Raw genomic sequence first — 10,493 nt, 5'->3', positions numbered from 1 at the left:
GTCCAACCCCTTAAGAATTTTGTACGTTTCTATAAGATCCCCCCGCAATCTTCTAATTATCAAATTCAACATTGAAGGAGGTGACTTCCAAGGTACAGAAAGTGATCCACATTTTCCAGGGTTGTTTCACCAAGTTGAATTGACGGTTCTTTCCGATTTGTTTTAGTTGGTGACGATTGGTCGATAACCTGAGTCTTCCTGGAGTTGATGGTAAGTCCAAGTTTCGTGTATGCACTGTTGAAGGCAGTCAGGATCTGTTGCAGATGATTTTCCGAGAGCGCTGCCACACAGTTGTCGTTTGAGTATTGGAACTCAATGAGGGAGCTCGTAAATGTCTTAGTCTTCGACTTGAGACGGGCAAGATTGAAATGTCTGCCATCGGTTCTGTAGACGATTCCGAATCCTGGGGGTAGGTCGTCCTTGATGATGTGGACGGTTGTCGCAATGAAGATGGTGAACAGTGTTGCGGCAATCATGCATCCCTGGTTCACTTCTGATCTGACTTGAAATGGCTCACGTTTGCTGTTGCTAGCCATAACTGTGGCAAGCATGTCATCGTGGAGGAGGCTCGGGATTCAAATGTATTTTTCTGGACATCCATAGGTGGATAGCACGTCCAATAAGAGTTCCCTTGATACCAAGTCGAAGGCCATAGTGAGATCGATGAATGCCATGTACAAAAGGTTGACATTTTATCTTGTCGTTGAAGAATTCTGAAGATCATGTCCGCTGTTCCACGTGATGATCTAAAACCGGCTTGTGTCTCCGAAAGGATCTTCTCAGCTAAGGGCTTGATTCGGTTGTTCATGATACGGACGAGGACCTTGCCTGCTGTTGCTAACAGGGAAATTCCACGATAGTTTCCGCAGTCAGACAGATCGCCTTTCCTTTTGTAGATGGTTGACGCAGTTGGTAATGGAGCATCTTACATCCAATTTTGTAGACCTCGGCTGGTATTCCGTCCAGTCCAGCTGCCTTGTAGTTTTTCAAGGTTTTGATGGCTTCCTTGATTTCTTCAAGTGATGGTATTCTGCTTAGGGAGTCGTCAGTGGGCTGCTTTGGAATGTTATTAATCACATTCCTGTCATATGAGGTGGTCTGATTTAGAGGATCTTCAAAGTGCCCCCTCCATCTAGAATTGATGTCTGCATTGCTCTTCAGGATGGTGGACCCAACATTGCTTTTGGGGCTTGACCGTGAGTGGATAGGCGAAAAATGTCTTTAGTTGCATTGAAAAAGCCTCGAGTGTCATTGGCGTCTGCTCGTTGTTGGATTTCCTGAGCTTTCTCCCTCCGCCACTGGTTTTTCATGTTTCGGTTGCTTTTCTGGACTGCAGACTTGCATTCCTGACAGCACTTCCTTTTGGTAGCCTACTGTTGCTCATTTTGTAAGCTGATGAAAGCTTTTCTCTTTTCACCAATGAATTGTTGGAGTTGTTTGTCATTATCGTCGAACCAATCCTGGTGCTTTTTTAAAAACTTGAACCCAATTGTTTCCTTGCAGGAGGCGATGATAGCGTTCTTCAATAGATTCCAGTGTTCTCCGATGGATGGTGGGATTTGTTGGGGCAGTTGTTCTTGAAGTTTTTGTTGGTTCTTCTGTACATGGTTGATGTCTTGAAGGACGCCAACATTGAATTTCTTAGTAGTGTTCCGGTTTTCATATTTCCTTTTGGGCCAAATCTTCATTCTCACCTTGGACCAGATGAGACTATTCAGTACACCTTGTCGGTCAGGGGATCGTAGGATGATGTAGTCGATGATGTGCCAGTGTTTAGAACGTGGATGCCGCCAGGAGACTCAGTGCCTGTTTTTTTTTTGCGAAATAAGGTGTTTGTAAGCACCAGGTTGTGTTTTGCACATTTGGCGAGGAGGGATGTTCCATTGGCCTTGACTTTGCGAATACCTTCCTTGCCGATTGTTCTGGTCCAGAGCCTATGATCTTTCCCGACTCTGGCATTGAAGACTCCTAAGAGAATGGTCTTGTCGTCGTTGGGAACAGAGGAAAGGACGTCGTCAGGTAGGGCAGAGAAGTTCTCCTTTACTTCGTCTTCAGTGTCCAGAGTTGGAGCTTAGGCGCTGATCATGGTGGTGTATTGGTTCTTGACGAGCTGGATTCGCAGAGTCATCAGACGTTCATTGATCCCCAGTAGTTGCTCTGTCAGCTTCTGAAGTTGGCTGTTTCCGATGGTAAAACTCACTCCGTGGATCCTCGGTTGTTCAGGATCAAGACCTTTCCAGAAAAACGTGTGTTGACCTTGTTCTTCCTTTAGTTGTCATTCTCCAGCTCTGTGGGTCTCACTCAGAGTAACGATGTCAAAGCTGAATTTGTGGAGTTCCCAAGCAACAAAGGTGGTTCTTCTCTCTGGACAGTCTGAGTTTTGGTTGTCCATCAGAGTTTGTATGTTCCAGGTTCCATGTTTCATAGTTTCGCTTCTTGATGGTTTTGGACCGCATGATGGTGATCCCTCTGGACGCGGCTTTCCAGACAGGACGAGGCGAAGCAAACTATTTTTATGGCACCATTTCTAGCCCCTTCCCAGTTCATGGTGAGCAGAGTGGATCCTAATTAGGGCTGCTCAGACTTGAATAGTGCTGGCGCACAACTTTCCTGCTTCTGTCCAAAGTTGAGCGATTGAGTCAAGTATTCACCACTTCCCGTTGTTGACTGGGAACTTTCAGCGATCACGTAGCCTGCTCCTGTCGCCTTTCCCCGATCCCCGAAAGTCTTGAGTGAACTTTTGTGCCGCTCACAGAACGAAGACGCCTGTGCGTGTGTTTGTTTAACGTGTACTTGATGTTGCACACCAAGAAGCACACGGTCCTTCTCAAAGCAATCAACTAATTACAATTGGAAGGGAACCAAGACGATTGGAGCTGATAGATCTGTTGCAGCCTTCATCCGCCTTCACAGCCATTGAGTTCGAAATAACTTCGTCCGCCTGGTCCGCCGTTGAGGTCTGGTAGATTGGATCGTTCTTTGTCTGGACCCTGATCCTCGACTTTACCGCCATGGGTGGCCCTAACAGAAGCTAGTGCTTCCGACGGCATCGCTCTCTGAATTATGGGGGCACGCAAGCCTCTTCACCACAACAAGGTGAACGATCCGAAGAGGACGGGATAATAACCCTCCATCAGAAGTAAGCGAAATTAAATTTCCGGTACCAGCTGTTATGGCGGGATCATATGAAGCAACGAATGCCAACAGGAAGAGCGGTTAATAAAAACATTATTTAAAAAAAGATCTGTTTGTCAACTTAGCCGACTAAGGGTGCCTGCGTCCACAGACCCGTGAAATACGCTGTCTGGAGAAGGGCGCCGACCCGAATCGTCACCTGACCATTCACTTCACAGATGCGGCCTGCCCCGTTGAGTTCTGCCATCAGTTTGTGTTTTGTTGAACGTTCTGGCATCTGCAGTAACTTGTGTCTCCATTCAAGGCGCCCTCTATCCGTGAGACGAGAACTAGGCGGCGGTGGGGCATCTGCGGCAGCGTGAGCCTCGGCGGCAACGGGAGCCTCAGCGGCAGCGGCAGCCTAGGCGGCGGTGGGGGCTTGGGATCGACCCGCGATCAGCCGTCGATGAGCGTGAGGGGCGAGGGGGGAGGGGAGGAACCGCCGTGGTGGGGACCGCCGTGAAGAACAATGCAGAGGTCGGCGTGGGAGGACCGCCGTGAAGAACATTGGAGGATCCGGCGTTGGGTGTACCGCCGTGAGGGAGGGTGGGAGAAAAACGGGGGACCTGTGTGGGGAGGGGGGGGGGGGGGGCGGGACTCTAGTTTTCGAATCCTCTTTCCAGGGGATAAGCCTGCTTTTGTTTGTTTGCTTGCTTGTTAGTTTGTTTGTTTGTTCGGTCGTTCCGGTGATGCGCTGTTCATACGGCAGCCAGCCAAAAATCGCTTGTCTTCTTCTTTTCTCTTCATGTTTAATTAAATTTTCATTTCAAGTTTGTCGTGTACCTTGTTGTGTATTATAACTGTTGGCAGACCAAGTTCCCTCCGGGGTTCAACAAAGTTCCTTCGTATCGTATCGTATCGTAAACTGGAAATCCTCGATGCTCCTTGAACCTGTTCAGTTACAGGTGCGGCAAGAGGGGGGCATCGCCCGTCAATGGTGTTTAAGATGAAGCCTGGTAACGATCAATGCATTGAGAGCAATTAGGAACTGGTATATAATGAGACACACGCCCAGAGTAGAACAGGAATGAGCAAATTCAATGACAGGATAGGTTTGAATGGCCGAGTAACCAATTCTACGCCAATTGCTTTCATGACCGGCGGGTGGGCAATTGAAATGGACTGCAATGTCAGAAGAACTGTTAGTGGTTCGGTTTCAGTGTTTTAAAACTGCTAAATATAGAACATGAAGCACTACGCGACAGTGACATGGTTTTCGGACCAAAATATCTGTCAACCATGTCAAGATAAGCCAATCACTTTTGTCTATAAACAATCCATTCTACTCCATTCCGTGCATATACATGTGCTTATCCAGAAGCCTTTTAAATGTCATTATCATCTTGGGCTTTCCCACCACTTTTGACAGCGTTCCAGCGACTCAACATGCGCTGTGTAACTGTCCCCGCACGCCTACATTTACCACTCACACACATTGAAGCTGTGTCCTCTAGTCTTTGACACTTCCACTCAGAGGGGCATTTTTGACGAGTTTCCCTATTGTTGGCGCATTGACCTTCATTGCGGAGATTACTCGACAACAATAGTCATGTTGCAGTACAGCGCACAGTCCTAGCAGAGAGAGTGGTATCGGCGTCGGTTTATTATTGTCACCAGATACTTCGTTCGCGGGCTCTGCAGTTAAGTCGTGCCATTCATGAGAACAACCAAACCATAGACAAATGCAACAGGTAGTGCAAAGGGAAAGACAACCAGGGTTCAAGGATGTTACATCTGGAGAGAAAGTGAAGATTTAACAAATTGCAGACATCCCAATGGGTAGGTTGGGAAATCAGAACTACACCAGCAGCGAGACAAGATGGAGCGAACATGTGGTGGACATTGAGTGCGGTTTTGGTGTTCATATTCGCGGATCATTGAAGTTTAAGGCAGGTGGATCGGAGAGCGGAAGATCCACAAAATATTTCACTTTACCGACCTGCGAGGTTATTCTTCAATAGGAACTGGGTGGATTGGCGGATAATATGCTGAACCTGACGGAAAAGGGACGAGAAACTTCATCTACCCACATCCTTCGCAGATTCTTTCTAGCCGATGTATTAATAAAACATTTGGCGTTTAGCTCAAATTCCCAGCGTCTGCAGTTCTTTGTGTGTACATTTGCCCTTACTGCGTGTAGCTGACTGCATGGACTGCGTGTAGCTCTGTCCATTTCATTGCTCGCTTCCAGCCTTCAAAGACAGCTACCTCAACGCTGAGCCCGAATTGAAGCCTGGTGCTCTCCTACAGTACAATATCTTGCCCCCGCCTCACAGACAGTGCCTGAACTCACGGGTCTGAATTTACCAGATGCAAATATAAAGCAATGGAAATACACAGCATTTACATCAGGGCCTGTACACAGAAGAGCTCCAGTGAGAAATAGTAAAGAGAAAAGCCTACAACCCTATATTATGAACAATGAATGCTCCCATTTTTTTGCTTATAATATATCCATAAAATGCTGTGGGTTTCCCCTTACTACCAATTGCCAGGAACCTTTCATGGCCTCTTTTAGCGCCCCCAGTCGTTTGTTTCCGTTTCTTTCAGTATATTCACCTGGTACCAGTTTCTTAACTTTGCATACGCTTCCTTTTATTGACGAAGAGTATAATATCTCTATAACTTATTGAATTATGATCATTGTCCTCAAAATGCGAAACCTTTCAAATATAATCACCTGATCGGACGCATTCCCAATATGTTTTAGTGCTGCCCCATCCCGAGTTTGACTACACGCATTTTTCAAGAAACTTCCCAGAGGCATCTACCCATTTCAGTTCTATCCGAAACTCACTTTTCAAGTGAGTTCCAGTCAAAATTGGAAAAGTGGAAATCACTAATTACAATAACACTTTTGTTCTACATCTTTTCACGATCTGCCTGCATATAATTGGGTGACCTAAAAATATAACTCCATCAGACGGCTGTGGAGGCCAAGTCATCGGGTATTTTTAATGTTGAGATTCACAGATTTTTGATTGGTAATGGTGAAAACGTTATGGGGAGAAAGCTGGAGAATGAGGTTGTGAGAGAAAGATAGGTGAGTCATGATTGAATGGCAGACTAGATTTGTTGTGCTGAATTGCCTAACTTACTTCCATTACTTACTAATTCATGAATTGATGAACGCACAACCACACACATATACGAATCTACGCACACGCACACACAAACATATACCCACACATTCACAATTACTCACGCACGCGCGCACAACACCGCACAAACATACATGTACACGAATCTACACACACACAAACGCCCACGCACACTCGCTCACTCTCACACACACACATACACACGCGGGCGCGCGCAAACACACAAATACACATACACACACACACACACACACACCCACACACACGCACGCACACACACACACACACACACACACACACACACATACACACCCACACGCGCACACACACGGAAAGAAACGTGTTTGTTCAAGAGAGTGTGACTAATATTGGGGTTGCGTCATTCTCCCGTCCCCACTGGGGAGTTGGTGGGAGTATTAAAGAACATCCGAACTGCGCTATCGCTCCATTGTGTTCCCGAACTTCACTGGGACAATCAGATGGAACGGGCCCCAATTATATACGTCCATGAAATTAGCTATCCGATCCTGGCTGCGTTTGGTATCCCTGGTAAGCTGTGATGAGATTGTTTAATGCTTCCTCCTGACAGACCGTGAATACTCTGACAGCCTGTTCCATCCTCTCCGGCACTTTACAGTAATCCGATGTGCGATCAACACGGAAATTGCAACTTCCGACGCAGTGCATCGGCGTCAGCGGCCATAAATGGAGGGAATAGGAGATATGTGGACAGATGTCGAAAGAGTGGACATTACGGGGATTTAATGCGGTGTTTTTAAAGGAGGAATGAAAACGCAAACTCGAGTTTAAAGAGCACATGATGTTGTGATAATTAATATGATGAGTTTCTGAAGAATTGAGCATTGAAAGAGCCTCGTCTTACTAACACTATGTGGTTCTTGTGATTCGCTTCGCTGAGGGCTGTCGCGCTACGCAACATTCAATCGTAACTTTAGCTCCATTACATCGGTGGTTCCATTTAAATACTAATTTCACTGTACTTTGCTCTTCCCCCAGCGAACGTGCTGACGGCTGCGATCCTGTACCGGGGTAAGTGCGGGCTCTCGAAAGGAATCACCCGGTACATGGTGGCGATGGCAATCTCCAACCTCCTCGTTCTCATCTTTCACGTGTTAATTCATAACATCTACATGTACTATACCCCCAACTCCTTCCTCTCCCTCAGCGCAATTTGTCCTTCCAATCTATACCTGCGGGTCGTTACTCTGGACTATTCCGCCTGGTTAACCATGTCCTTCACATTTGACCGTTTTGTCAGCATTTGCTGCCCGAAGCTGAGACTCACCTATTGCACGAAAAGGACGGCCGTCACGGTCATTGTGTCCTTGTGCGCGCTGAGCTGCTTGAAGTACATCCCCTTTAACTTTATGTACCAGCCACGCTTCACCGTGGATAGTGTGAAATGGGGGTGCCGACCCAAACGCGCCTACTTCATGTCCGATTGGTGGTTGGTTTTTACGTGGATGTGTACCATCTCTAACCCCTTGCTACCCTTCCTTATAATCCTATTGTTCAACGGACTGACGGTCAGGAACATCATAGCGGCCAACAGAGTCCGTCGTCGCCTGAAGGCAGTGGATAGCAAGGACACGGAGGCGGAGAATCGGCGGAAGTCCATCGTTTTACTGCTCACCGTGTCCGGCGCCTTCATACTGCTTTGGACAACGATCGCTGTAACTTTCATCTGCACTCGGGTCACTGTGAACTTCGTGGGCGGGGATCACTCAAGCCCATCTTACATCGCCAATGAGGTTGGGATCTTGCTCACGCACGTCAGCTCCTGCGCCAACACGTGTATCTACGGGATTACACAGAGGAAATTTAGACAGGAGGTGAAGAACGCATTTACACATTTAACGAGTATTATTGTTAAACTCATGACACTGGCGCGCCAGTTGCCTAGAACTGGAGGTGGGATATGACGCAGCCCATCAATCTATTATCTCACATGATGATTCGCTGAATTTGGTTCCATCCAGAGCGGTCATGTTGGGCAGGACTCTTCGTGGAATAAAATGTTATCCCAATGTTCAAATTATTGTAACTTGCTAACCCCGATATATTTCCCATGTAGCGCGCTCGCAACACCTGTTCAAGGCGAGTTCATGCGTGACGTATTTGTTCTTCTAACATCAATATCCGGCACATCCGTTTTGCCCCAAATCCATATGATCCACAACTTCAGTATCAACCTACATGCTCCCCCCTCTCTTTGTTGTGTAGTACGTGAATGTGCATTCACCCCCCCCCCTCCAGCGTGTGCCCTCTCCATCCCTCCCCCTTCCCGTTTTACCCACGAGTCTGACTGTCCACGATTATATAATCTCCGTTTACTTTGTTGTCACCTTCTCCTAGCTAACAATGATCTATTCTACATTTTCTTTGTGCTGCATCCCCTTTGATGTCTCATTCTCACTCCTTACACCTCCTTGTCTCTGTGTCGCCCTCTCCCCTGACGTTTAGTCTGAAGAAGGGTCTCGACCCGAAACGTCACCCATCTCTTCTTTCCAGAGACGCTGCCTTTCCCGCTGAGTTTCTCCAGCATTTTGTGTCCAATGTCTATGTAAACCGCCATCCGCAGTTCCTTCCTGCACATTTCCATCTATATTTCTTCCTCTGGCTCCATATTTTTACGCCTCCTGTATCCTTAGCTCCTTCTTTCACACTTTCTCTCTTTTGATGTCTGGAATTTGTACCCATCCGAAATTCATTGTTGGTGCATTTACTGTGGGTGTCCGTATAACACGGCCGTTGCGTCCTGCTCCGCGTTGCTCTGGGTAGCTAACGGTTCTCTACAACAGGTAGCTGCAACATTAACCTACGATCCCGTGTGTTATATTCCTCGGTTTAAATGTACGCTCTAGTGAAATAGAACGATTAAATTGATTAATCTTTGCATCGACATCGATATTTTGAGGAACAAAATTGCATTGTATTAAAATCACTGTGTCTGTAAACCTACCTGAGTTATTTTCGAATCACGTGACAGGTAATCCGTTCTTGGGTCAGTAGTGGCTAAGTTTAAACGTTAAAGAAGATGTGCGGGGAAAGTGCGGAAGAGTGTTTTGAATAGGGACAGGTATGGATGTTGGGGGAAAGTACTTAATTGAGGCATTGTTCCTTAGATTATATGTCGAAATCAACACGCCTTATGATCAAAGTGCAGGATCAGCATTTCCCACTGAGGTTGAGAGATAAGGATGGCAATTGAAAGGGTCAGTGAGTGACGAATGGTGTTGTAAAAGCTCACGAAGGAAGATTGCCAGGTTTAAGAAGGAGGCATCAGAGGCGGCTTTGCCGGAATATAAAGGGAGTTGGAAATTCAACCGGACAATTAGAGCAGCCAGTAGGGGCATGAAATGTCTTGCGAGGCAGATTAAGGAACATCCCATTATTTCTTACACGTCCGTTAGTACTAAGGGAATGGCGGGGGGGGGGGGGGGGGGAGTGGGGGGGGGGGGGGGGAGGTGGGAACATTTAAAGATCAAGGAGAGATTTATGCGCCGAATCGGATAATGTAGGTGAGGAAGTAAAGCAGTACTTTGCATCTGTATTCACACAGGGGAAGGGCTTGGAGGATAGACAATAGACAATAGACAATAGGTGCAGGAGTAGGCCATTCGGCCCTTCGAGCCAGCCCCGCCATTCAATGTGATCATGGCTGATCATTCTCAATCAGTACCCGTTCCTGCCTTCTCCCCATACCCCCTGACTCAGCTATCTTTAAGAGCTCTATCTAGCTCTCTCTTGAATGCATCCAGAGAATTGGCCTCCGCTGCCTTCTGAGGCACAGAATTCCACAGATTCACAACTCTCTGACTGAAAATGTTTTTCCTCATTTCCGTTCTCAATGGCCAACCCCTTATTCTTAAACTGTGGCCCCTTGTTCTGGACTCCCCCAACATTGGGAACATGTTTCCTGCCTCTAACGTGTCCAACCCCTAAATAGTCTTATACGTTTCGATAAGATCCCCTCTCATCCTTCTATATTCCAGTGTATAGAAGCCTAGTCGCTCCATTCTTTCAACATATGATAGTCCCGCCATCTCGGGAATTAACCTCGTGAACTTTGAGCCTCACCGCGGGGCCATAGACTTAACCGCGGCCTGCGGACTTAACTCGATGAGTTCGCAGTCTCGGGTTGAGACCTGTCGGGAGCTCCAAAAGCCGCATGAGGTTCGACAAGCCCCGACCTGG

Source organism: Rhinoraja longicauda, chromosome 19, assembly GCF_053455715.1.
Source record: "Rhinoraja longicauda isolate Sanriku21f chromosome 19, sRhiLon1.1, whole genome shotgun sequence".
Taxonomy (NCBI): Eukaryota; Metazoa; Chordata; class Chondrichthyes; order Rajiformes; family Arhynchobatidae; genus Rhinoraja; species Rhinoraja longicauda.
The sequence above is the reverse complement of the archived record's forward strand: the minus strand, read 5'-3'. Positions refer to the sequence as shown.